The sequence below is a fragment of the Triturus cristatus genome, chromosome 6 (assembly GCF_964204655.1).
Source record: "Triturus cristatus chromosome 6, aTriCri1.1, whole genome shotgun sequence".
NCBI lineage: Eukaryota > Metazoa > Chordata > Amphibia > Caudata > Salamandridae > Triturus > Triturus cristatus.
The window spans coordinates 116,721,236-116,747,705 of NC_140589.1; the positions used below are offsets into that span (position 1 = coordinate 116,721,236).

Sequence of the window (26,470 nt, forward strand, 5' to 3'; positions counted from 1 at the left end):
TTTTAGGTCTCGCTGAGTCAGCGCGCATGTGCTGCTCTGAAAAAAGACTTTAGTAAGGGCTTTAAAAAATGCACCGCCGGCTACAGCTTGCAGTGCATGTGCGCGGGCGTGCGCTTCAGCAGGGGCGCCATATGTTGTGCTTACTGCGGCTCGCGCACATGCACTGCAAGCTGTGGTAGCATTTTTAGCTTGTTAATCGTGGCACCGGTGCTTTACTTTTAACATGAAAAGTAAAGCGCCGGTGCCGCCTGTATAGCAAAAGTAAAGAAATAGAAACAAACATCTATTTCTTTACTTTTGCTATAATTGCGGCACCTGCGCTTTACTTTTAATGTTAAAAGTAAAGCACCGGTGCCGCGATTAGGAAGAAAAAAAAACTATATACATGCATTCTGCACACTTACCTATTTTGATAAACGTTGACGCCGCTATTCAAGCTTCAAGTGTGCTTCAAGCCACAGTTGCATTCTGTTGAGCACTCGTGTTTTCTACGCATTTCAGGCGTGCCAAGTGTGATCAAAGTCACCGCCATTTATGTATCATTGGCACGGTACACGCGGCTGAGCATTAAATACAGTAAAGCCCCATTCCTAGTTGCATGTAATTAGAAATGTCTGCGTATGGGGGAAGTAGAATACAAAAGGGGGGACTAGAGAGGCCGTTTTCCACTCACAAGTGAGTGGGAGGTCCAACAGGAACAAAGGCCCCTAATACAACAAGTGTTCCTATAGTTCCTCAAAAAAGGAGAGTGGTGTCAGCAAGAAGGCTGACGTAAATTAGAAGCACCGTGTAGACCTAATTGGAAAATCCATATGTCGGATTTGAATGCCCTCACACACCCTTGCAGGTGTCATGCTTCATCATTTGGGCTGCTCCTCGTCGGGCCGGCGGTGCAATGCCCGACGGGCTCCCTCGAAGGGGCACTTTAGCGGAGATCTTTAATCCAACTGCCGTATTGGTGAAGTGCAGGTGTGGGGCCTGTTAGATGTAGATATAAGGTAGTGTGGTTAAAATGAGGTGAGGAGCGCCTAGTGAGAACAAATTTTATTCTGGTGGCCTCCTACCTGGGATTAAAAACGTGTGTACATAGCACTTATACGGGTGTAATGTCCCTGATTAAAGTGGCATGTAATTGTCAGAAGTTGGTCAACATGTTTCTCGCAAAGAGTATCTCTACTCGCGATTCTTCAGGACCTTATCAAAGGGAAAAAAAGGGATAATATCTACATTTATGAACCTATTCAGGTCAGGGTTGTAAATAGTCTACGTATTTAGACGCAATACCTGTTGATGTCAGGAACTACCTGAAAAGAAAAAGGTATGGTCAAATATTAAAACCAGTGCTTCCGGTATAAAATGGTTCATTGAAGTATGACAGACTTCAATGTGACTCACACTCTGTGACTTAAGTAAAATGTGGTGCAGAGTCGCAGCATCCATCAAACTTTATAAAATGACGAAGTGGTGGATCCCTTGGTGAGCTAAAATGACTACTCGCCAAAGTGGAACATCTATTAAAAGCAGCAGGCATCTGTACATTGAAGACTCACCCTAATCGGTTATAAGCCTGTCATCAACAGTACTCGGTGGACTGTACATGGGATTGTGTTCCTCAAAGTCATAGGACTAAATTGAAACGAGAGTTGCATAAATCATGTGGTCGGGTGTGGTAGTTTGTTTGAGCAAAAAGAGGATAAAACTACAAAGTGGTATATTAAGCGACAGAGGGCTGATGTGGGAGGGGCTTCCATGAGCAATAATAAAATACATGGAAACTACCTCTTGTACACAGTGTCTGAAGACAGTTGGGCCTCATATCAACTGTTCATGTGTGTGTTCTGAGACTTGGAGGGACTTAAAACTAAGTCATAGGGTCAGCATCTGAGTGTAAAGAGGAATTACCCTTCGTTCTGGGAGAGCATTGTCCCTATAATTCTGCTGTTAAAAGGGTTATACACGTCAGTTGTTGTATATCCTTCGTTGGTTAGTACGCAAAGAAGGAGAGAAAGAGAGAGGTGCCACTTGTGGCGTAATCAAGGGGTTGGGGTGAAGTATAGTCAAGGTGCGTAGGAATGATTCCAAAATCAATCGTTAAAGCTTAATACGTTTACAACTCACTATACTACACGGAGGATGGTGGTTCTTTGCAGAAACAAAAGCAAAGTACTAACGAATACAGAATCGATCGTCGAGACTTTGTAAGTAAACAGCTAGCCGAACTACACGAAGTGTGGCGGTTCTCGAAAAAGTAGCATTAGAGAAGCGAGAACCAAGTGATAATGATTACCAAATCAATCGTCAAGGATATGTTTGTTTGTGCACGTATCAGAGAGCTGTGCTAAGCTGCGTGAAGGACACGTGTAGAACAGGATATAAAGAATAATCGAATAAGTCGTGTACTTACATAGCTTCTTCCCATGTATCGTAAGTCGACCTACCCTCTCCACCGAGTCCGGGAGGTGGCGTGGTGGAGAGGGAGGTAGGACTTATGCGTGGGTATAGGTCACGTGACCCGCTGCTGTTAGTATTGTACCAGGAAAGAGTTGTTTACGGTCGCCATATTGAGATGGAGTTCCTAGTCAATAAACTAATGCCTAAGTGTAGGGAGTGATATATATTGCGCTCCTTATAAGATTAGCGGCGTGCTATAAGCATGTGTACCTTATCACATTATTATGAAGGGTAGTGAATGTTTCTCGCTGAAAGTTAGATAGGTATTTTGGTAAAGGGTGTACCGTGTATTAGTACAACATCGGCAATAGATGGGCAGTAGCGTGTTAGTGTGGCAACGAAGTCTCAACTGGGGTTATTGATCACCTGCATTCTTGTTGTCTTAACAAGTAGCACAACTGGAGTGTTAGGATGGAGTGTGCTCATTAGAGGTAAAGGGGGATTCAAAGCTTCTACAAAGCTTGTGGGACAAGGTTAAAAACTATATCTGGTAATGGAGACTCAATATCCACATATACGTTATGTGTCCCATCGCTCTGGATGACATGATGAGAGCATCATATATAGTATGGAGGGAATGTTAAGTGTATGTTGATGGATTGCTCTGGCACCATAAGAGTGTTATATGCCCATGTAGGTAATATCAAGTAATCTCAGAATAATGGTTGAATTAGACCCTAATTGCACCCCAGGGGATATCATCGTTGAGCCCATTGGTGTGGGTCGATAAGCGGTGAATCCACCGTTGTTCTTTGGCAAACAGGCTCTGTTTAGTTATATTAGAGTTAGTTTCTAAAATCAGCCACCTAACTGAGTCAGGTGAGTTTTTGTGTTCAAGGAAGTGAGCGCTGATTTTGGTGTTGTTTTTCAAGCAGCAGAAATTACTACGATGTTCCGTAATGCGTAGTTTGGTGGGCCGAGTTGTCATCCCTATATAATATAGGTTACAGGGGCACATCAAGAGGTAAATGCAATTAGCAGTATTGCAGTTGGTGTGTGCTCTCATTTCCCAAGTAAAGGTGTTGTTGAGGGTTATAGTCTTGTGTATTGATGTGAAAGCACATACACTGCAACCTTCACATGGATAGTGTCCCTTAACCGTTGGAAGATGCCACAATGTTTGCTGTGAATTTTTCGTTGTTTTGGGTTTGGGTCTAGTTTTAATGAGCATATCCCGGATATTTTTTGAGCGCCTATATGCAAATCGAGGTGGATCGATATTCATAGAGCCTGTATTCAGTATGCCCCAATGTTTCTTCAGCACCTTAGTCACCTGGTTGGATGCTGGTGTAAATGTGGTTATGCACGTCAGTGTCTCTGACTTGTTCTTAGTTTTAGGTTCCAGCAGGGCCTCTCGGTGGTTATTACGTGCCCGTTTTTTAGACAGTGTAATACTCCTCTGAGGGTAAGCTCTTTCAGTCAGATTGCGTTCTAGGAGGGTGGCTTCACTTTTGTATTCAACCAATGTACTACAGTTCCTCCTAATTCTCAAGAACTGGCCAAAAGGCAGGTTTTCCTTGAGAGCTTTGGGGTGGTGACTATTAAAATGGAGTAAACTGTTACGATCAGTAGGTTTCCTGAACATGGTGGTACTGAGAATACCCTGTGTGATTTGGATTGTCAAATCCAGGAACGCTATCTGAGAGGAGGATTCCGTAATGGTGAAATTGAGGTATGGATTAAGATTGTTGATCCATCCAAAGAACTCACCATAGCTGTCTTGATCACCTGTCCAGAAGATCAGGATATCGTCAATGAAACGTTTCCAGAGGAGGATGTGTTTGTGGTAAGGGTTAGTTTCATTGAGGATATGCTTAGCCTCGAAAGCTGCCATGTACAGGCAGGCCACACTAGGAGCGAAGGTACTTCCCATGGAAGTACCCTGCGTCTGATGGTAGAGTTGGCCTTTAAATTCGAAAAAGTTCTCAGTCAATGCCAAGGTGGCACACTCCATAATGAATGAAGGAGGGGTGGATGACCCCTCGATGGACACATTCAGTATTTCCTCAATCACTTCTAAGGAGGCCCTCTGTGGGATGTTAGTGTAGAGGGCCACAACGTCTAGAGTGATGAGAAAATTGATGGCATCAGCATTCTGAAATTGGTCTAGTAACCGAAGTACATCAGTAGTGTCTTGGATGTATGATGGTATCTCTTTTACTAAGGGTTGGAGGAAATGATCACAAAATGGTGATAAAGGTTCCAGTATCGAGTCAATCCCTGATACTATCGGTCGGCCTGGTATGGGTGTGGTGCTCTTGTGGATCTTTGGCAATATGTAAAAATAGGGGGTCCTGGGTTCTTTCTTAACAAGAAAGCAGGCTTCCCTCTTACTTATCCAGCCCTGGCCTTCTGCTGAGTCTACTAGACCTGTGATGGTTTTCTTGAGGCGTTCAGTAGGATTTCGGGATAGAGGGGTATAATATTTCCTGTCCCCCAATTGTCTCAGGCATTCCGTGTCGTAATCTGTGGTAGCCATGATAACTGTGGCACCGCCTTTATCGGCCTGTTTGATGGTAATGGTTGTGTCATTGGCGAGTGTTTCTATCGCCTGTATCTCTTGTCTTGTGATGTTATTGTAACTTTTGTTATTAGTCAAGGCTTTCACATCTTTCAATACTGCTTGTTCGTAAGTCAGTACCTCATTTGCTATCATCCCACTCTGGGGAGTGAAGGAAGAAGGATTGTGTAGACCTGAATCCTCGTCAGGAGTATAGTCCTTTCCCTCAAAGAAGAATTTGAGGCGGATTTTCCGAAAAAACGGGTGCAGTTCACAAGTTTGTGAGAAGAGATCCACTCGAGGTGTACGTACAAAACCTAGTCCTTTTTGTAGGACGTCATTCTCTGTCATGGTTAGTTGTCTGGGTGACAGATTCACCACTAGGTTTGTTTTCTGTTGGTCTGGCTTCTGGTTTCCATTCCTGTCTGAATGGGTTCCTCCCATTGTACTTGTTTTTCTGGTTGAGTACCTCTTTTGCGCCCTCGCCCTTTGCCCCAACCTCTGCCTAAAAAAGGCTGGCGTATGCCTTGGGGTGCAAACTGTGGGGGATATTGAGGGCCAAATGGTGGAGGACCTGGAGGAAACATCGGGTATTGCCAGATGTTTCCTTCACGCAGCTTAGCACAGCTCTCTGATACGTGCACAAACAAACATTTTCTTGACGATTGATTTGGTAATCATTATCACTTGGTTCTTGCTTCTCTAATGCTACTTTTTCGAGAACCGCCACACTTCGTGTAGTTCGGCGAGCTGTTAACTTACAAAGTCTCGACGATCGATTCTGTATTCGTTAGTACTTTGCTTTTGTTTCTGCAAAGAACCACCATACTCCGTGTAGTATAGTGAGTTGTAAACGTATTAAGCTTTAACGATTGATTTTGGAATCATTCCTACGCACCTTGACTATACTTCACCCCAACCCCTTGATTACGCCACAAGTGGCAACTCTCTTTCTCTCCTTCTTTGGGTACTAACCAACGAAGGATATACAACAACTGACGTGTATAACCCTTTTAACAGCAGAATTATAGGGACAATGCTCTCCCAGAACGAAGGGTAATTCCTCTTTACACTCAGATGCTGACCCTATGACTTAGTTTTAAGTCCCTCCGAGTCTCAGAACACACACATGAACAGTTGATATGAAGCCCAACTGTCTTCAGACACTGTGTACAAGAGGTAGTTTCCATGTATTTTATTATTGCTCATGGAAGCCCCTCCCACATCAGCCCTTTTTCGCTTAACATACCACTTTGTAGTTTTATCCTCTTTTTGCTCAAACAAACTACCACACCAGACCACATTATTTATGCAACTCTCATTTCAATTTAGTCCTATGACTTTGAGGAACACAATCCCATGTACAGTCCACCGAGTACTGTTGATGACAGGCTTATAACCGATTAGGGTGAGTCTTAAATGTACGGATGCCTGCTGCTTTTAATAGATGTTCCACTTTGGCGAGTAGTCGCTTTAGCTCACCAAGGGATCCACCACTTCGTCGTTTTATAAAGTTTGATGGATGCTGCGACTCTGCACCACATTTTACTTAAGTCAAAGAGTGTGAGTCACATTGAAGGCTTTCATACGAACCATTTTATACCGGAAGCACTTGTTTTAATATTTGACCATACCTTTTTCTATTCAGGTAGTTCCTGACATCAACAGGTATTGAGTCTAAATACGTAGACTATTTACAACCCTGACCTGAATAGGTTCATAAATGTAGATATTATCCCTTTTTTTCCCTTTGATAAGGTCCTGAAGAATCGCGAGTAGAGATACTCTTTGCGAGAAACATGTTGACCAACTTCTGACGGTTACATGCCACTTTAATCAGGGACATTACACCCGAATAAGTGCTATATACACACGTTTTTAATCCCAGGTAGGAGGCCACCAGAATAAAATTTGTTCTCACTAGGCACTCCTCACCTCATTTTAACCACACTACCTTATATCTACATCTAACAGGCCCCACACCCGCACTTCACCAATACGGCAGTCGGATTAAAGATCTCCGCTAAAGTGCCCCTTCGAGGGAGCCCGTCGGGCATTGCACCGCCGGCCCGACGAGGAGCAGCCCAAATGATGAAGCATGACACCTGCAAGGGTGTGTGAGGGCATTCAAATCCGACATATGGATTTTCCAATTAGGTCTACACGTGCTTCTAATTTACGTCAGCCTTCTTGCTGACACCACTCTCCTTTTTTGAGGAACTATTGGAACACTTGTTGTTACTACTGTATTAGGGGCCTTTGTTCCTGTTGGACCTCCCACTCACTCGTGAGTGGAAAACGGCCTCTCTAGTCCCCCCTTTTGTATTCTAGTTCCGGCACGGTGTAAAACCCGTGGGACCCTTTACTGTCGGGTGAGAGTGACTCTATCCCCCAAATTTATTCTCTCTCTCTTTTACATTGACCACTGTACTTCAGTAGTCACCTCTATTTGAGCACTGATTTTACCATCGCCTACTCGACCCCAACCAGAAATATCCACGGAAGGCCAGGGTTTGAGTTACGGTGAGGACCACGCAGCCGAAATCCTTCGGACTCCCTCTATTTTGAGTCTTGATTATGAAAACACGTCAGGTAGCCAATCAGGCGGTTGGCAATCATTATCTGACATGAGAAGAGAATGGGTAAGGATTACCCTACATGATGCACTCATGACTGAATATTTTAGGGCAAATATTTCATCCAATTGCCTTATAGTAAAAAACTTCCCAAGGATATTCTGGGAAGATGGCCAATTTAAAATCGAATGGTCACAAATTTCCTGGAAGTGTACCAGAGATCTCTTGATCCTAATTGTAAACAAGGCCAAAAGGCTGGCTGACGAACTACTCATTCGTATACAAGCCGCCGAGAACGCCTTAAAAAACAACAACTCAGTCTCCACTTTCAAAACCAAACTGATGGAGCTCAATAACCAGATTGCAGAGCACAAAGAATACTTGATGAAACAGAAAGTGGCTAAACTCCAAAAGGATATTAAAAGATTCGATAAGGAAAAGGTATATCCTTACCTTAAAACTGACTACATCCCAGCAAACACCAACTATACATCAGATGCCAGTTCCAACTCCTCTAAGGGAAGTTCATCGAACAATAGTGACTCCAGCACAGAGGGCATGGGACCCAACCACTATAGAAGCAGGAGAGGGAGACAGGGTTACAACACCTACCCTCCTCCACTCTACCAAGGACCACACCATCCCCCTCCCTTCTGGCAATACCAGATGTTTCCTCCAGGTCCTCCACCATTTGGCCCTCAATATCCCCCACAGTTTGCACCCCAAGGCATACGCCAGCCTTTTTTAGGCAGAGGTTGGGGCAAAGGGCGAGGGCGCAAAAGAGGTACTCAACCAGAAAAACAAGTGCAATGGGAGGAACCCATTCAGACAGGAATGGAAACCAGAAGCCAGACCAACAGAAAACAAACCTAGTGGTGAATCTGTCACCCAGACAACTAACCATGACAGAGAATGACGTCCTACAAAAAGAACTAGGTTTTGTACCTACACCTCGAGTGGATCTCTTCTCACAAACTTGTGAACTGCACCAGTTTTTTCGGAAAATCCGCCTCAAATTCTTCTTTGAGGGGAAAGACTATACTCCTGACGAGGATTCAGGTCTACACAATCCTTCTTCCTTCACTCCCCAGAGTGGGATGATAGCAAATGAGGTACTGACTTACGAACAAGCAGTATTGAAAGATGTGAAAGCCTTGACTAATAACAAAGGTTACAATAACATCACAAGACAAGAGATACAGGCGATAGAAACACTCGCCAATGACACAACCATTACCATCAAACAGGCCGATAAAGGCGGTGCCACAGTCATCATGGCGACCACAGATTACGACACGGAATGCCTGAGACAATTGGGGGACAGGAAATATTATACCCCTCTATCCCGAAATCCTACTGAACGCCTCAAGAAAACCATCACAGGTCTAGTAGACTCAGCAGAAGGCCAGGGCTGGATAAGTAAGAGGGAAGCCTGCTTTCTTATTAAGAAAGAACCCAGGACCCCCTATTTTTACATATTGCCAAAGATCCACAAGAGCACCACACCCATACCAGGCCGACCGATAGTATCAGGGATTGACTCGATACTGGAACCTTTATCACAATTTTGTGATCATTTCCTCCAACCCTTAGTAAAAGAGATACCATCATACATCCAAGACACTACTGATGTACTTCGGTTACTAGACCAATTTCAGAATGCTGATGCCATCAATTTTCTCATCACTCTAGACGTTGTGGCCCTCTACACTAACATCCCACAGAGGGCCTCCTTAGAAGTGATTGAGGAAATACTGAATGTGTCCATCGAGGGGTCATCCACCCCTCCTTCATTCATTATGAAGTGTGCCACCTTGGCATTGACTGAGAACTTTTTCGAATTTAAAGGCCAACTCTACCATCAGACGCAGGGTACTTCCATGGGAAGTACCTTCGCTCCTAGTGTGGCCTGCCTGTACATGGCAGCTTTCGAGGCTAAGCATATCCTCAATGAAACTAACCCTTACCACAAACACATCCTCCTCTGGAAACGTTTCATTGACGATATCCTGATCTTCTGGACAGGTGATCAAGACAGCTATGGTGAGTTCTTTGGATGGATCAACAATCTTAATCCATACCTCAATTTCACCATTACGGAATCCTCCTCACAGATAGCGTTCCTGGATTGGACAATCCAAATCACACAGGGTATTCTCAGTACCACCATGTTCAGGAAACCTACTGATCGTAACAGTTTACTCCATTTTTTTTTTTTTTATTTATTTGTTTTTAAAAACCTTTATTTGTGCATAGTAAAAGAACAAATACGGGCCTACAACCATCAGGCCGGCCACAAAACGGTTAAGCACTGAGACAAACATTACATCCCCTGTGCATCAATGGTCAAGATTAGCAACGATTCAGGAGTTATACACTGGAGAGATCCTTGACACCAGGGGAAGGAGAAGTGAAGGTTAATTTTAAGGTTTTCAAAATAATTTTATCGAGGAAAAAGTCAGTAGAGGATAGAACCAAGGAGATTCGAGTCCGCAAGATGGCTTCATCACACGGGAGAGCAGCAGCATCATTAAAAACGGCCATAGAAAATCTCAGACAGTGAGGCGATGCAGTTATATAACAGGATAGTCACATGAGTAAATACGCACCCCTCCAAAGCCGCCCCCACTCAATCCACCCCACACCCGGACCCCGAATCGGAAACAAGGAGAGCGCAGAGACATAGAAGAAAAAGGCCCATAGAACTAAAAAGAAACAGTAAATTACCCCCCCACCCTACACCAATGCGGAGGCTACGGCCTGCCCCCCCCCCAGCATAGTGCCTGTCGCCCAATGAACCCGAAATATAGACAAGAGAGGAAGTAGGAATAAAGGAAGAAAATAAGAAAACAAAGAAGAAAGCGGGGAGGAGCCCACGTAACCTCGGAGCGCCCGAAACCACCGGCCAACTACGTCTCCACACACTGAGAACCCACTACACACAAAGGCGGTCGTGTGAAGATAACGTGTCACAACAATATAATGAAGGCAGACAATTCGCGACGAGTGCGCACAACATATGCAGACAGTTCCAGTCCCAGTCCAGCCCATCCGTGAAACCATGGTGATAGAAATCAATCTAGCCCTGGCCCGATCGCGGGCGTAAGATTAGACTAGCCCCCACATGAAGGCCCCGCAGCCCGTGCAGACAAAGACAATATGGCCGCTGGGGAAAAGATGGAGAAGTAGAGTCACAAAATGGCCGCCGATCATCTATTGAGGTCCCCTTGTGCACCATATAAAATCCAGACCTGGCCTGTAAAGTACAGGAGTTCCACATAAAAGAAGCCGTAGGCCACCGTGAACGGTTCCTCGAGGACGTCAGGTGTCGCACAGCTGGATACTCTTGCGGGCGCGGTGAGGCAGGCAACCACAAAGCAGGCAGCAATGAACGGGGAAACAAAGTGTCCACAATTGAGCAGGAGATCGATTGATCCTGGGTGCCGGGAAAGCCAGATGCAGACACCAGTGTAGCACGGTTATACCCAGTCGTTGCGTCCCCGCAAGAGGACAGAGGCACTGGCAGACCCACGTCTTGTTGAGAACAAACGGGGCGCTCACGACCCGCAGCCGACAGTATGGAGTCGAACCGCTCACTCAGCGTTTGCAAGCCAACACACAATTGCAGACGAAAGTCCCGCAGGGCAGCCAGAACGGAGCCGCATGTCAGCGGAAGCTGCGCCCCCACATCGGCAGCAATCCGGGACGGCACTGTGGAGCTGGAGTCTGGTAGAGGGAGGGCGAAGCGGACAGCGGGCGAGACCGGAGCATCACCCCCCAGCAGCGAGCAGGCAATCAACGCCATGTTTTACCGCTGAACGGTACAGTGGCCAGGGGGGGGATCGTAACAAGGAGGCAATTCCCCGCAGGTCTGCGCCGCAACAGGTAAAAGCCAACAGTCGCTTCCCCTCCCTCGGACTCTCTTTGCAGCCGACTGGCAATAGAAGAAGGGGGTCTGCAGCCTTCCACAGCGCGGGCCACAGAGCGGGGCAGGAGACCCGCCACAACGGGGCTTACCCTATAGCTCCAGCCCGTCAGGTGAAAGGTGAAGGAGGTGTCCGGGCGTCTCTCCCCCGGCTCGTCTGGCAACAGTCCGTGGTGTGAGGCGGGATCGGGGCCGCGGGGCTCAGATTTGCGCCGGGGGTCCAGTGACTGCGGAGCTTCCAGGGGGCCGGCCAAGGCCACAATGGAGCAGGGGTCCAGCGCGGAGAACAAAGGCACCAAGAGCTCCGGCATCCGGGCGGGCTCAGACTCCGGGAAAGCGGCGGCGCGGTCAGCGCGTCGTCGCGCACGTTGCACCTCGAAAATCGGCGAGGATAGGAATCAGGATGATAGTCCGAGGCCAAGGGCCGGCGGAGCCGGGCGCTCAAGCGTCTGCTCCGGTCGCCATCTTGGCTCCTCCCCCCAGTTTACTCCATTTTAATAGTCACCACCCCAAAGCTCTCAAGGAAAACCTGCCTTTTGGCCAGTTCTCGAGAATTAGGAGGAACTGTAGTACATTGGTTGAATACAAAAGTGAAGCCACCCTCCTAGAACGCAATCTGACTGAAAGAGCTTACCCTCAGAAGAGTATTACACTGTCTAAAAAACGGGCACGTAATAACCACCGAGAGGCCCTGCTGGAACCTAAAACTAAGAACAAGTCAGAGACACTGATGTGCATAACCACATTTACACCAGCATCCAACCAGGTGACTAAGGTGCTGAAGAAACATTGGGGCATACTGAATACAGGCTCTATGAATATCGATCCACCTCGATTTGCATATAGGCGCTCAAAAAATATCCGGGATATGCTCATTAAAACTAGACCCAAACCCAAAACAACGAAAAATTCACAGCAAACATTGTGGCATCTTCCAACGGTTAAGGGACACTATCCATGTGAAGGTTGCAGTGTATGTGCTTTCACATCAATACACAAGACTATAACCCTCAACAACACCTTTACTTGGGAAATGAGAGCACACACCAACTGCAATACTGCTAATTGCATTTACCTCTTGATGTGCCCCTGTAACCTATATTATATAGGGATGACAACTCGGCCCACCAAACTACGCATTACGGAACATCGTAGTAATTTCCGCTGCTTGAAAAACAACACCAAAATCAGCGCTCACTTCCTTGAACACAAACACTCACCTGACTCAGTTAGGTGGCTGATTTTAGAAACTAACCCTAATATAACTTAACAGAGCCTGTTTGCCAAAGAACAACGGTGGATTCACCGCTTATCGACCCACACCAATGGGCTCAACGATGATATCCCCTGGGGTGCAATTAAGGTTTAATTCAACCACTATTCTGAGATTACTTGATATTACCTACATGGGCATATAACACTCTTATGGTGCCAGAGCAATCCATCAACATACACTTAACATTCCCTCCATACTATATATGATGCTCTCATCATGTCATCCAGAGCGATGGGACACATAATGTATATGTGGATATTGAGTCTCCATTACCAGATATAGTTTTTAACCTTGTCCCACAAGCTTTGTATAAGCTTTGAATCCCCCTTTACCTCTACTGAGCACACTCCATCCTAACACTCCAGTTGTGCTACTTGTTAAGACAACAAGAATACCTTAACGCAGGTGATCAATAACCCCAGTTGAGTCTTTGTTGCCACACTAACACGCTACTGCCCATCTATTGCCGATGGTGTACTAATACACGGTACACCCTTTACCAAAATACCTATCTAACTTTCAGCGAGAAACATTCACTACCCTTCATGTGATAAGGTACATTTGCTTATAGCACGCCGCTAATCTTATAAGGAGCGCAATATGTTCGAGGCATGTGGGCTGCTGAATTCATATCTGTGCATAGATCGCCGCCTAGTGTTGGGTCCGGATGATTGCACATTGTTGTCCTGGAAGAGTCTTCGAAGTATCACGAGATAGGTGGCTCCTCCCCTGGACTACAGTGCGCATGGGCATCCCCTCCATCCTTAGATTGTTTTTTTCCGCCATTGGGTTCGGATGTCCTAATCTTAGCTCTTAGAGTATTTAGGCCTTCATTCGTCGGTATTGTTTTCGTTCGGCGCCGAGTAGTTTCATCGAAGTTAGCCATTTGCCCTTCGACGTCCGAGGCCCGATCAAGATCGACGATGGAACCAAAAACATCGAATAGCCCCTTCAAGCGTTGCCCTATTTGCAACACTAAGTATGCTCGCTTCGACAAGCACCCAGTGTGCAACAGGTGCCTCTCTCCAAACCACGACGAAGCCACCTGCATGGCGTGGTCCAGGTTTCGATCGAAGAAGACCCTTCGCATTCGTCGAGCAGCTCGGCTCGAGGCGCAGAAAGCGGCGCCGCCCCGGACAACATCTTCGGGACCGAAGATGAGGAGGTCGTGGACCTTGAAGTTCAGGGAGAGATGTCGGATCCGGCGTCGGAGCGTGAATCCGACTATGATGCTGAAGACTAACATATAATAGATGAAGAGGAGGATGACATTGTCGTACAGGTAGGAGACGGCGAAGAGGCCCTTGGGGCCGAGGAGGATGGCTCAGAAAATGAGCTAGGCCCTCAGGTCGCCACAGGGCCGAAGGAGGCACTCGATAAGGCTCAGGTCGCGGGATCGCCACAAGGCCTTACCCAAGATCATTCCTCTCGTTCTTCCGCCCCACATAAACGCCCGGCGTCGAACTATCCTAAAGAGCCATCGGTATCCAAAGCGCCATCACTCGATCAACGAGAATCGAAACTGAAGGCAACGGCACCGAAATCGAAACCAAAAGTAAAGGAGTCTCTCCACGGCGACAAGGCCTCGAAGCACTCTGAGCCGAAGACACAAAAGACGGCTGTCTACGCCAAGAGAGGTCATGGGGACGTCGAGCCACGGGCGGCGCCGAAACTCAAAACCAAGGTTGCCGACCCGAAGGTATCGGCGCCAAAGAGCGTCACCACAGATATGGAGGGAGGCCATCGAGAGCCAACCCATCCCACTATTCCTGTCCAGAAGACGACATCTGGTACAGGGCTTGATGCCACAACGAAGAAGGCGTCGAAGGACCGTGTCTAATCCAAGACGCCATCTCCCTTTGTCAAGCAGAAGGTGTCGGAGTCGTTATTACACATCCACGACAAGGCATCCACAACGGTCGCGAAAACAGCCCCGCAGCCGAAACCGGTCAGCACGGTTCACATCGCGTCGACACATATCAAGTTCGGCCTCCCACCAGCGGTGCGACCGAAGATGTTCGACGCGAAGAAGGGTCTCGACCCGCAAGAAGCTAGCGACCCGAAGAAAACTGTCGATGCACCAACAGGAATACACATGGGACAGAGACCTGTTGCAGAACCTCAAGAAGATGAGGTTCCAAGGCAGTTTATCGACGCCACCAGTGGTAGACATTCCATATACAAACGGAAAATCGTAACAGAGACTCCAATGGAGCCATACAGGATTCCATTGAAAAAGAAGAGAACCACATCACCAGTTCTGGTGGAACACATTCAATTTGGCACCCCAGAACCTCAGTCATTCTCACCCACACACTCTGATACAGATGCTGGAGATGATGGTGATGCTGAGGGCACTTATCCTGTGGATACTGACCCTGAGGACCAAAACCAACCTTGGATGGACAATACGGATGCAGGGGACACACATACTGCTCCGGACACACAGGCATATGTGGCAAAAACATCTCCTACAGAGGACACTGCTGCTTTCAATGCCTTAATTGAAAGAGCAGCCAACAATCATGACGTACAGCTCCACACTGATCCTATTGAGGACGACTTTCTAATGGATACCTTCGCTACTTCAGAAAGATCTGTGAAAACTCTGCCCATGCTGAAGGGGGTCCTAAAACAGGCTAATGACATTTTTAAGGAGACCACTAGGGCGAGAGCCCTTCACCCTAGAATTGAAAAAAAATATAGGCCTGCTCCAGTGGACCCTGCCTACATAAAGGGACAGTTGCCTTTAGAATCATTGGTGGTTTCCAATGCTCGGAAGAGAGCCAACTCACAGACGACGGGTGATGCTCCTCCCCCCGACAAGGAGTCTAAGGTCTTGGAAACATCGGGAAAAAGGATTGCTGCACAGGCAGCTAACATCTGGAGAATTGCCAACACTCAGGCACTTCTGGCTCGATACGACAGGGCGCATTATGATACCCTGGAGACACTGCTGCAACACCTCCCAGATCAGTATAAGGAAGGAGCGGAGACACTCATTAGAGAAGGGACGCTCATAAGTAACGCTTCCATTAAATGCGCTCTTGACGCAGCTGACACTTTAGCTAGGGCTATCAACACCAGCGTCATGTTAAGAGGGCATGCTTGGTTGAGAATCTCGGGATTCAAACCAGAGATACAAACAACTATACTCAATCAACCGGTCAACCCTAACTCCCTCTTTGGTCCCGAAGTTGACACCACCCTAGAAAAACTCAACAAAAATACAGAGACTGCAAAGTCTATGAGGGCTCTGCAATCCCAGCAGTTTAGGAGTGGGTCCGTTCGTCGCTCTAGCAACAGAGGACCATCTAAAACCCAGAACTCCCAACAGTCGCAGTACAATAAAGGGGGTACACAGCCCACCTATAACAAAAATAGTAGAGGTGGATACCGTGGAAACAACATCAAGGGCAGAGGCCGAGGAAACAACAGCTCCAGGTCCTCCGCCACCAACAAACAGTGACGCCTTGTCACTGCCCCCCGACCACGTAACACCTGTCGGGGGGAGACTACAGAGGTTCCTGCCAGTCTGGGAATCCATTACTACAGACAGGTGGGTGAGAGAATTTATCCAGTACCGTTATTGTCTGGAGTTCACATCCACTCCACCCAACATACCACCAAGACACCGTCATATGTCCGCAGAGCACTTGCACTTATTCCAACAGGAGGTTCTCAGTATGCTCCCAAAAGGAGCTATAGAACTCGTACCTGCAAAGGAACAAGGATCAGGGGTGTACTCACTGTATTTTCTGATCTCCAAAAAGGATGGATCTCTCAGACCCATACTAGATCTAAGACCTCTAAACCGTTACATTCTGTCAGAGCATTTTCACATGCTCACTCTGCAACAAGTGCTGCCGTTGCTCAGTCAGGGAGACTTCCTCGCAACATTGGACCTCAAAGATGCGTATTTCCATATACCCATACACCCCTCACACAGAAAGTATCTCAGTTTCACTGTTCTCATTCAGCATTACCAGTTCAAAGTCCTCCCTTTCGGGGTAACGACGGCACCCAGTGTGTTCACCAAGTGCCTGGCAACAGTGGCGGCACACTTAAGGAGACAGCACATACATGTCTATCCTTATCTGGACGACTGGCTTATCCAGGGAAAGTCAGCCCAGCACTGTGCCAGCCACATGTCCCACACCATTCACCTTCTTCACAGCCTGGGTTTCTCACTGAATTATCCAAAGTCCCACCTTCAACCCAACCACGTACAGCAGTACCTAGGCGCAACCATAGACACTCTGGCAGCCACGGCACAGCCAACTTCAGTGAGAATCAACAGCATTCAGTTGCTCATAAAGAAATTCAGACCTCAACACTCACTCCCAGCAAGAGTGTTTATGCAGTTGATAGGCATGATGGCCTCCTGCATCTTCATAGTCCCACACGCGAGATTACATATGCGCCCGCTTCAGGAGTGCTTAGCACGTCAATGGAATCAGGCCCACGGACAGTTAAAAGACCTAGTGTTGGTAAGCGGTCGGGCATACAACTCTCTGCATTGGTGGAACCCACAAAACCTTTGCAAGGGCCGACCGTTCCAGGAGCCTGTTCCACAAATCATACTGACAGCGGACGCGTCTCTCCAGGGATGGGGAGCTCACATACTCACTTACACAGTGCAGGGACTATGGTCGACACAGCAAAGGAGGATGCACATCAACCTTTTGGAACTAATGGCGATCTTCCTTGCAATGAAAGCGTTCAAGATACTCTTGTGCAACAAGGTCGTGTTGATCCGAACGGACAACATGACCGCCATGTACTACATACAGAAGCAGGGAGGAACACACTCACCACAGTTGTCTCATCTGGCTCAGAACTTGTGGAAGTGGGCCATTCAGAGGAACATCTTCCTCATGGCGGAACACTTCCCGGGCAAGGACAACCAGATGGCAGATCTGCTCAGCAGGCACAGCCACCAAATGCACGAGTGGGAGATACATCCATCAGTACTCCAACCGTACTTCCAACAGTGGGGTCATCCACAGATAGACCTATTCGCCACAAGAGAAAACGCAAAATGCCAAAACTTTGCCGCCAGGTTCCCACATCCACAGTCGCAGGGCAATGCAATATGGATGAACTGGTCCGGCAAATTTGCGTACGCTTTTCCCCCAGCACCATTAATACCGCTGGTGGCACGCAAGCTCAAGCCACACTCGATGACGCTCATCCTGGTTGCTCCAATGTGGGCACGCCAGCCATGGTACACCACTTTTCTGGAACTCTCCGTGGTACCGCATCAAAGGCTACGGCTCACACCCACTCTTTTAACGCAGAGCCGTGGCGAGATTCAGCACCCAGATCCGCAACAGCTGAACCTGGCGATCTGGCTCCTGAGATCATAGAATTTGGCTACCTAAACTTGCCTCCAGACTGTATGAATATCATCAAGGAGGCAAGGAGACCCACTACCAAAGCATGCTATGTGGCCAAGTGGAAGAGATTTGTCATTTATTGTAAAAATAATGACGTAAATCCACTGGATGCGTCAACACAGAACATTATCTGTTATTTATTACACTTATACAGATGCAATCTAGCCTACAATTCCATCCGTATACATTTAACTGCATTGGCAGCTTCCCTTCAGAACAGGCAGCACCTCTCACTCTTCAAAGTGCCTGCCATCAAAGCTTTCCTGGAGGGCCTCAAACGTGGGATTCCTCCTAGACACCCCCCGTCACCTGTCTGGAACCTAAATGTGGTCCTCACCAGACTGATGGGACCACCTTTTGAACCTCTGCACTCCTGTGAGATTCAATTTCTAACCTGGAAAGTAGCTTTCCTCGTTGCCATTACTTCCCTCAGACGAGTTAGTGAACTTCAGGCACTCACCATTCAGGAGCCATTTATACAGGTTCATGCAAACAGGGTCGTGCTACGCACCAACCCTACTTTCATGCCCAAGGTCATTTCGCAGTTCCATATGAACCAATCTATAGAACTACCAGTGTTTTATCCTAATCCTCAGAATGTAGCGGAGAGAATGCTCCACACCCTTGATATCAAAAGAGCTCTCATGTACTATATTGATAGAACACAAACTTTCAGGAAGACAAAACAACTGTTTGTTGCCTTTTCCCCACAGCACAAAGGCAACCCCATTTCCAAAGCAGGGATAGCTAGGTGGATCGTTAAATGTATACAGATTTCCTATGAAAAAGCTAAGCGCACACTAACGATTCCTCCAAGAGCCCACTCCACTCGAAAGTTGGGGGCCTCCATGGCTTTCCTGGGAAATATTCCCTTAGAGGAGATATGTAGAGCAGCCACATGGTCCACTATACATACCTTTACCAAACACTACTGTGTAGATGTACACTCAAGACAGCAGGCTGCTGTAGGACAGGCTGTTCCCAAAACTCTTTTTTAGACTGCTGCAGCTGGCACGGGCAGCCGCCGCTAAACGGAGAGACTGCTGTATAATCTATGCACAGATATGAATTCAGCAGCCCACATGCCTCGAACTGAATATGCTACTTACCAGTATGCATCTGTTCTTGGCATGTAGGGCTGCTGACATTCATATCGCCCACCCTCCTCCCCGGCGCCTGTAGCAGCTGTAGCATTCAGTGATTTCTAGTTAGCATGGTCATCATTCACTGTGTTACACTCCATCTTTGCCACAATGGCGAAAAACAATCTAAGGATGGAGGGAATGCCCATGCGCACTGTAGTCCACGGGAGGAGCCACCTATCTCGTGATACTTCGAAGACTCTTCCAGGACAACAATGTGCAATCATCCGGACCCAACACTAGATGGCGATCTATGCACAGATATGAATGTCAGCAGCCCTACATGCCAAGAACCGATGCATACTGGTAAGTAGCATAATCAATATCACTCCCTACACTTAGGCATTAGTTTATTGACTAGGAACTCCATCTCAATATGGCGACCGTAAACAACTCTTTCCTGGTACAATACTAACAGCGGCGGGTCACGTGACCTATACCCACGCATAAGCCCTACCTCCCTCTCCACCACGCCACCTCCCGGACTCGGTGGAGAGGGTAGGTCGACTTACGATACATGGGAAGAAGCTATGTAAGTACACGACTTATTCGATTATTCTTTATATCCTGTTCTACACGTGTCCTTCACGCAGCTTAGCACAGCTCTCTGATACGTGCACAAACAAACACATCCTTGACGATTGATTTGGTAATCATTATCACTTGGTTCTCGCTTCTCTAATGCTACTTTTTCGAGAACCGCCACACTTCGTGTAGTTCGGCTAGCTGTTAACTTACAAAGTCTCGACGATCGATTCTGTATTCGTTAGTACTTTGCTTTTGTTTCGGCAAAGAACCACCATACTCCGTGTAGTATCGTGAGTTGTAAACGTATTAGGCTTTAACGATTGATTTTGGAATCATTCCTACGCACCTTGACTATACTTCACCCCAACCCCTTGACTACGCCATAAGTGGCACCTCTCTCTTTCTTTGGGTACTAACCAACGAAGGATATACAACAACTGACTTGTATAACCCTTTTAACAGCAGAATTATAGGGACAATGCTCTCCCAGAACGAAGGGTAATTCCTCTTTACACTCAGATGCTGACCCTATGACTTAGTTTTAAGTCCCTCCGAGTCTCAGAACACACACATGAACAGTTGATATGAGGCCCAACTGTCTTCAGACACTGTGTACAAGAGGTAGTTTCCATGTATTTTATTATTGCTCATGGAAGCCCCTCCCACATCAGCCCTTTTTCGCTTAACATACCACTTTGTAGTTTTATCCTCTTTTTGCTCAAACAAACTACCACACCAGAGCACATGATTTATGCAACTCTCGTTTCAATTTAGTCCTATGACTTTGAGGAACACAATCTCATGTACAGTCCACCGAGTACTGTTGATGACAGGCTTATAACCGATTAGGGTGAGTCTTCAATGTACGGATGCCTGCTGCTTTTAATAGATGTTCCACTTTGGCGAGTAGTAACTTTAGCTCACCAAGGGATCCACCACTTCGTCGTTTTATAAAGTTTGATGGATGCTGCGACTCTGCACCACATTTTACTTAAGTCACAGAGTGTGAGTCACATTGAAGGCTGTCATACGAACCATTTTATACCGGAAGCACTTGTTTTAATATTTGACCATACCTTTTCTTTTCAGGTAGTTCCTGACATCAACAGGTATTGAGTCTAAATACGTAGACTATTTACAACCCTGACCTGAATAGGTTCATAAATGTAGATATTATCCCTTTTTTCCCTTTGATAAGGTCCTGAAGAATCGCGAGTAGAGATACTCTACGCGAGAAACATGTTGACCAACTTCTGACAGTTACATGCCACTTTAATCAGGGACATTACACCTGTATAAGTGCTATGTACACACGTTTTTAATCCCAGGTAGGAGGCCACCAGAATAAAATTCGTTCTCACTAGGCACTCCTTACCTCATTTTAACCACACTACCTTATATCTACATCTAACAGACCCCACACCCGCACTTCACCAATACGGCAGTCGGATTAAAGATCTCCGCTAAAGTGGGAGGGAGCCCGTCGGGCATTGCACCGCCGGCCCGACGAGGAGCAGCCCAAATGATGAAGCATGACACCTGCAAGGGTGTGTGAGGGCATTCAAATCCGACATATGGATTTTCCAATTAGGTCTACACGTGCTTCTAATTTACGTCAGCCTTCTTGCTGACACCACTCTCCTTTTTTTAAGGAACTATAGGAACACTTGTTACTACTGTATTAGGGGCCAGCGATCCAGGGAATCAAACGATGGAATTAAAATCCCCCCCTATCAACAATCTCCCGTCCGGTAGGTTCAGGAGAAGATCACCAAGATACATGAATGCCTGTGTGTGTAGGCCTGGCGGAATATACACCAATACCAGATTATGGGCAGCCCCCTCCCACACCCCGGACACAGCTACGAACCTGCCCAGGGGGTTCTTGTGGCCTTGTTTACAGTCAGCGGGAAAGACTTGCGTACCAAGATGCCCACCCCACGCGAGCCCGAACTAAAGGCAGAATGGGCAGCCATCTGGAATCCCCACCGAGACAGGACCTTACAACTATTACCCAAAATATGGGTCTCCTGCAAAAGGACGATATCAGGTGAATGCCTCTTCAAGTATTGGAGAACCACCCCTATTTTGATTTTGTCACCCAGCCAGTTCACCTTCCAGGATAACAGGTTAAGTTTCTGTCGATGCATGGTACCCATCACCCGATGTCATAGATACGAGGTACTCCGCTGAGGGGCACATCAAGGGAGAGAGAGGGAAGAATATCCCTGCATTCTTAAGTACTGCTGCCAATGAGAACACCACAAGCGCCTCGTCAGTCAAGTCCCGCTCACTAGACCAATCGAAAGTGACATGCCAAAACAAAAAGAAACACAAAAATGACCTGTTTATACAAAAACATTTCCAAAAACTAAACCCAAAGACAGTACCCACCCACCCTCCCTACAGGCCCCACACACAACCCCCAAACCCCCCCTCCCTGCCTCCCTGCTTCCCTGCTCGGCGGAAACAAAACTTCCCGCCCCCCAAACTAGCAGAGTGCCTATCGCCCACCCTTCCGAAAACTTACGGGTTCGTGCAACCAACCCGAGCATTATCATAGAAACATGTTACTGTACCAACTACCACATGAATAGTCGAGCATATGCATATTAAGAGCATCAACCAGGGCCTAAAACACACCCGAAGGCACCCTTACAATTAACGGAAAAATGGGCCAAGTTCGGGGAGTTCAATCACGCCACCCAGTACAGTCCAAGTGAAGACAGTAAAGTCTGGTACAGGCGGCTAATACAACACCGTGTCCACAGCCCATCGTTTGTGTGACCCATTCTAACTGCACAAAAGGGAAAAAAAACAATAAAAAAAACAAACACTGTGCGACACAGCCCATAAGCAGCCGGAGAGCAGGTCACTGGTAGCACACGCCCCAAACTCCCCAGCACCAGGATATTTTTAAATGTGCCTCAGGATCGCTCCAGAGCTATGAGTCAAGGGCGATGTTGAGGAAAAAGGGAGGGTTTCACCCCACAGGAGCTGCTCAGTAGGATTAAGCGTTCAGTTTGTGGTACATTCAGGCATCCACAGGGGTTTAGAACAGTGACCCAGCCAGTGAGCCCCTCATTGAATATAGTGCAGGTCCCACGGCAGACACAAGCCTCAACTAACCTTAATCGTGGGCTTGTATGGCAGTCACAGCTCTGCAGTATCACAGTTCTTGCCCTGTGCTGTCCTGGTGCACTGAGGCCTCTGGACGTCTTCACCGCAAGGCAGTATTAGGCCTGGGTGCTCCCCTCCCTCACTGCCGACGCAGAGCTCCCTTCTCACTGCTGTCTTTCTAGAGGGCAGACGCGGGTGCCGATGCCACAGCTCCGCGTCCACCAACTTCTCAGGCACCCGCCTGGGGCTCCGGAGTTACGGCGGCACCGGGTTCACACCTCGCCGTAATCACGCCACAACGCTGCCCCCTTCAGCAGGGGCAGACACAGATGCCGATCCTCAGCTCCGCTCACACCGGCCACTCTGGTGCCTGCACATGCACGGCCCGTCCATGCTCCGGAGCGTCGGCGGCGCGCCCGCCGACAATCACGGTCCGCAGATGGAAAAGTCACGGTCCAGAGGTAACAGTCCCATTGAGTGCACGCCTATGATGTCACACCTGGTGCTCAGGCCGCCTGGCCACGCCGCCTCCCTGACCAGGCTCGATGGCGCAGTGCTCGCTGTGGGTGTTCCGTCTCCCCGTTCTGGCTGCCGGAGGTATCGATCGGCTCCACAGCCCTAGCCGATCGCCATTGTTGGTATTTACAGTCCTTAAGCAGGCAATTTAGCCAGATGGTTAACGGAGTTCAAGCTCCGACTGATTAAGCTGCCATCTTGTAGCTCGGCATGGCCACGCCCCTTTTCTACAATTGTTATTCCCAGATATTTAATCTCTGAGCAGACTGTGCCGCCCCATCCTGCCATGTTCCAGCTCATAACTTCAGTTTTTGAGATGTTGACCAAATATCCAGAAAGTATACCAAATTCCGTTGTCAACTGTTCAATCCTCGTTAATGTTTGCGCTGGATCTGAAGTAAAAACTACTAAATCCTCTGCATATAGTGCAATTTTACTATGCGTTGGAAGCTGGTGGATAGGGATGATCTGCTCATCTGTTCTTAACTTGTGCACAAGTGGTTCCATATATATATCAAAAAGAAGGGGGGACGGGGGCCCCCCTATTTCGTCCCCCTCATAATTTTGAAACTCAATGCGCCATTTAGCAGAATTTTGGCCGTGGGCTGCTCATATAGTTTTTACACTGCCTGAATAAAGTTGGTCCTGAAACCCATTGTATCTAGGACTGCCCAAAGAAATGACCAGCTGACATGATCGAAAACTTTGGCGGCGTCGATAGTAATCACCACCAAAGGGAACGATCTCGCGACCGCTAGGTCTATAGTCCCTATTAGTGAGAGCGTGAGTTCTTGTATTTGTCTCTTGGGGATAAACCCTTTCTGGTCGATATGTATCAACTGAGGAGCCACCTTAGCCAGTCTCCCCGCCAATATGCCTGTATACATTTTTAGATCTGCATTTAATAAAGAGATTGGTCGATATGAATCAACATTTCTTGGATCCTTAGCCGGTTTTAAAATTAACATAATTATGGCCTCATTCCATGAACACGGCATCCAATCTCCCTCCTCATATACAGCATTAAAGAGAGTCACCATTTCCGGTACAAGCTCCTCTATTATCAATTTATAGACCTCAACTGGAACTGTATCAGGGCCTGCCACCTTACCATTCTTCATGTTGTTTTCTTATTGCCACTTCCGTAATTGGAGTGTTGACCCTATTCCTCCCTTCTGTAGTTAAAACCGGGAGACCAATGTTGTTTAACCAATTCTTTGAGACCTCTACATCTGGCCTTCCTGGCTCTGAATGCAATTCTGAGAATTGTCTGTCTCGCGTCCGATGCACGAGCTGTGATCTTTTGAATTGGTGGTTGAAGGGTTGGCGGCTGAGAGAACGTGGGAAGATTATTCTGTACTGGACTTCAATGCTGTTTAGACGTGTTCTCTGATTAAACAGTCTACAAGAATTCACCCTGCCTCTGTTTCTTCTTTTCTACAATTCCCCTTAGAGAGAACTGGGATTACAAGAAAGAAACCACTCCTTCTTTCGGAGGGCTGATTGTTTTCTATGTAAAATGTCAACATCTGAAGAATAAATTAATTTATTAGCTACATTTTGGGCCGGGCAGAGGTGGTTCTTACATTTGATGAGCATTTTGTAGAAGTCATCTCTTGATCACGAACCATGCAAGGAGCTTTTCAAACCTCCGTTCCTAATGAGTCTGTCTGAGGGGGGGTGCCTGAGAGCGGAGTGGAAGTGTACGCAGCTGTTGATCTATGCAATGCCAGTGGTCTGAAGTGCCTTGTTTGTGTGTGTGAGGAGTTTGTATTGGGTATGAAGAGCCAGTGAAGTTCCCAGAGGTGTGGGGTGTTGTGGGTGTTGCGAGGTGGGTTGAGGATGAGTCTTGTTGCGGAGTTTTGGATAGTGTGGGGCCTGTTCAGGAGCTTCCTGTTTATTCCTGCATAGATTGTGTTGCTGTACTCAACTCTGCTGGTGATCAGGGCCTGTGTGACAGTTTTCCTAGTATTCTATGGTAGCTACCTGATGATCGTTCATGGTATCTTCAGGATGTAGATGAATGAGGCAGCCACAGCGTTTGCTTGGGCTGTCAGGTCAAGCTTGTCATCTGGGATGATTCCTAAATATCTGGCGTTGGTGGGAAGGATGGAGCTGAGGTTTTTTGGCCACCAAGTTGAGTCCCAAGCTGAGGTTTCCTTCCAGAGATCAGCACTTCTGTTTAGTCTGTGTTGAGTTTCAGCAAGTTTGATCTCATCCAGTACGCTATGGCGGTTGGCAGGTGGTGTAGCTGTTTTTTGTTGTGGGGAATTTGTCAGACAGTGAGATTTTAGTTGGGTATAACCAGCATAACTAAGTGTGTTGATGACATGTGATCTGATGAGTTTTACCAGCAGGGTCACGTAGATGTGGAATAGGGTTCGGCTGAGAGAAGAACTTTTGGAGTCTCCACAGATAAGGTTCTTGGCTTCTGACACGTAAAGTGGCAGGGTGACTTTTTATGTTCTTCCAGTGAGAAAGGAGCAGATCCATTTGTGGACAGGTCCTTGGATTCATGTGTTGTGTAATCTTTTTTATCAGGGTAGAGTGGGAGACCATGTCAAAGGCCAATGAGAGGCAAGCAGTTTGAGGGCTTGTTTCTCTGCGGTTGAGGATGAATCTAATGTTGTCTGTAGCTGCTATGAGGGGGGTCTTGGTGCAGTGGTTGGGCCAGGAAACCTGAATGAGTGTGTCTAATCGTTGATGTGGTGTGTTGGTGTCCTTGTGAAGAGGAGTAAGAAATAAGATTACCATTAAGCATTCGCCCAGTATTCCACACATTTCTCAAACTTTATGTAATAATGAGAAAAAATACAATACAATCTAAATATGCTCTCTAAATTGTGGGGCTTTGTGCCTGCACAAGTTATTCAAGCCTCACATCTCAACTAAACAGAGGAGACTCAAACCATTGAAGGGTGTAACAAGGCACAGCATGCACTTTGAAATAGATTTCTGCTGCAAATCTATGGTATCAAATAAGTAACAGGTTTCTTTTTGTTTGTTGAAAAGGGGTAATGTATCATAGCTTATTGTA

General features: G+C 47.1%; 1 protein-coding gene across 5 annotated transcripts in view; it reads left to right on the forward strand.

Annotated features, from left to right (window-relative positions):
* LOC146816482 (exportin-5-like) overlaps nt 1–26,470 on the forward strand; it is a 1,867,381-nt gene that overhangs the window by 374,350 nt on the left and 1,466,561 nt on the right. The window lies entirely within an intron of this gene.